The following is a 2,645-nucleotide window of genomic DNA, read 5'->3' as shown; positions in this document are numbered from 1 at the left end:
TTCCACACATATGTCCATTAGGACTTGGTCCAACCTTTGATTAAAGTTGACCCTTCTAGTGTAGAGGCGTTCATCTCCTTGTATCATGGGCAAGTGAAATGCCAACCTCACATTTTCCGGACTAAAATCTAAGTATTTCCCCCGAACCATTGTGAGATAATTCTTTGGATTCGGGTTCATACTTTGATCATGGTTCCTAGTGATCCATGCATTGGCATAGAACTCTTGAACCATTAATATTCTGACTTGTTGCATGGGGTTGGTTAAGACTTCCCAACCTCTTCTTCGGATTTCATGTCGGATCTCCGGATACTCATTTTTCTTGAGCTTGAATGGGACCTCAGGGATCACCTTCTTCTTTGCCACAACATCATAGAAGTGGTCTTGATGGCTCTTGAAGATGAATCTTTCCATCTCCCATGACTCGGAGGTGGAAGCTTTTGTCTTCCCTTTTCCTTTTCTAGAAGATTATCCGGCCTTAGGTGCCATTGATGGTAATGGAAAAACAAAAAGCTTATGCTTTTACCACACCAAACTTAAAAGATTGCTCGCCCTCGAGCAATAGAAGAAAGAAGATAAGAAGAAGAAGAAGAGAATATGGTAGAGAGGAAGAGATGTAGGTTCGGCCAAGGTGAAGAAAAGGGGGTTGTGTTGTGTGAAAATGAAATAGAATGGAAGGGTATATATAGGGAGATGGGGGAGTGTATGTTCGGCCATTTAGGGTGGGAATGGGTGGGAAAAATGGTTTTGAATTTTTGAAGGTAGGTGGGGTTTATGGGGAAGAGTGGATGGATGTGAGTGGTGAAGGGGGTGATTGGGAAGAGGAATTGAGGTGATTGGTGAAGAGTGTTGGAAAGTCTGACATGGGGAATAGTCATCACAAAAATAGGATTAGGAGGTAAGGTAGGAATATAGTAGGTGGGGATCCTGTGGGGTCCACAGATCCTGAGGTGATCCTGTGGGGTCCACAGATCCTGAGGTGTCAAGGAATTTCATCCCTGCACCAAATAGGCATGTAAATTGCCTTTGCACACCATTCTTGCGTTTAAACGCCGTGTGGTGCACATTCTGGGCGTTCAACGCCCATGTAAAGCATGTATCTGGCGTTGAACGCCAGTTTCATGCTTGTTACTGGCGTTCAGCGCCAACTTTTCTTCTCTAGGCACATTCCTGGCGTTCAGCGCCAGAATGTTGCTTGTTTCTGGCGTTCAGCGCCAGAATGACGCTATGTTCTGGCGTTGAACGCCGGCCAGATGCATCTTACTGGCGTTGAACGCCAGCCTGTGCTTCCTCCAGGGTGTGATTTTTTTCTTTTGTTGTTTTTGATTCTGTTTTTAATTTTTATGATTTTTTCGTGACTCCTCATGATCATGTACCTAATAAAACACAAAATAAAAATAAAATAATATAAAATAAAAATTAGATAAAATTGGGTTGCCTCCCAACAAGCGCTTCTTTAATGTCAATTGCTTGACAGTGGCTCTCATGGAGCCACTAGGTGATCAGGTCAATGATGTATAGTCCCAACACCAAACTTAGAGTTTGGATATGGGATCTTAACACCAAACTTAGAGTTTGGTTGTGGCCTCACAACACCAAACTTAGAGTTTGACTGTGGGGGCTTTTCTTGACTCTGAACTGAGAAAAGCTATTCATGCTTACTCTCTTTTGTCACAGAGGGATGGCCATGTGCCTTAAACACAAGGTAGTCCCCATTCAATTGAAGGACTAATTCACCTCTGTTGACATCTATCACAGCTCCTGCTGTGGCTTGGAAAGGTCTTCCAAGGATGATGCATTCATCCTCTTCCATCCTAGTGTCTAAGATTATGAAATAAGCAGGGATGTAAAGGCCTTCAACCTTTACTAACACGTCCTCTACTATTCCATAAGCTTGTCTCAATGACTTGTCTGCAAATTGTAATGAGAACAAAGCAGGTTGTACCTCAATGATCCCCAGCTTCTCCATTACAGAGAGTGGCATAAGATTTATCCCTGACCCCAGATCACATAGAGCCTTTTCAAAGGTCATGGTGCCTATGATACAAGGTATTAGGAACTTGCCAAGATCTTGTTTCTTTTGAGGTAGAGTATGCTGAATCCAGGTATCTAGCTCATTAATGAGCAAGGGAGGTTCACTTTCCCAAGTCTCATTACCAAACAACTTGGCATTCAGCTTCATGATAGCTCCTAAATATTGAGCAACTTGCTCCCCAGTTACATCTTCATCCTCTTCAGAGGAAGAATAGTCTTCAGAGCTCATGAATGGCAGAAAGAGATTTAATGGAATCTCTATGGTCTCTATATGAGCCTCCGATTCCTTTGGATCCTTAATAGGAAACTCCTTCTTGCTTGAAGGACGTCCCAGGAGGTCTTCCTCACTAGGATTTTCGTCCTCCTCCTCCCTTGTGCATTCGGCCACATTGATCACATCAATGGCCTTGCACTCTCCTTTTGGATTCTCTTCTGTATTGCTTGGGAGAATACTGAGAGGAGTTTCAATGACTTTCTTACTCAGTTAGCCCACTTGTGCCTCCAGATTTCTGATGGAGGATCTTGTTTCATTCATGAAACTGAAAGTGGCCTTTGACATATCAGAGACTAGATTGGCTAAATTAGAAGTGTTTTGTTCAGAATTCTCTGTA

Source organism: Arachis duranensis, chromosome 2, assembly GCF_000817695.3.
Source record: "Arachis duranensis cultivar V14167 chromosome 2, aradu.V14167.gnm2.J7QH, whole genome shotgun sequence".
In the NCBI taxonomy this organism is placed as follows: Eukaryota; Viridiplantae; Streptophyta; class Magnoliopsida; order Fabales; family Fabaceae; genus Arachis; species Arachis duranensis.
This window is presented reverse-complemented; position numbering follows the sequence as displayed.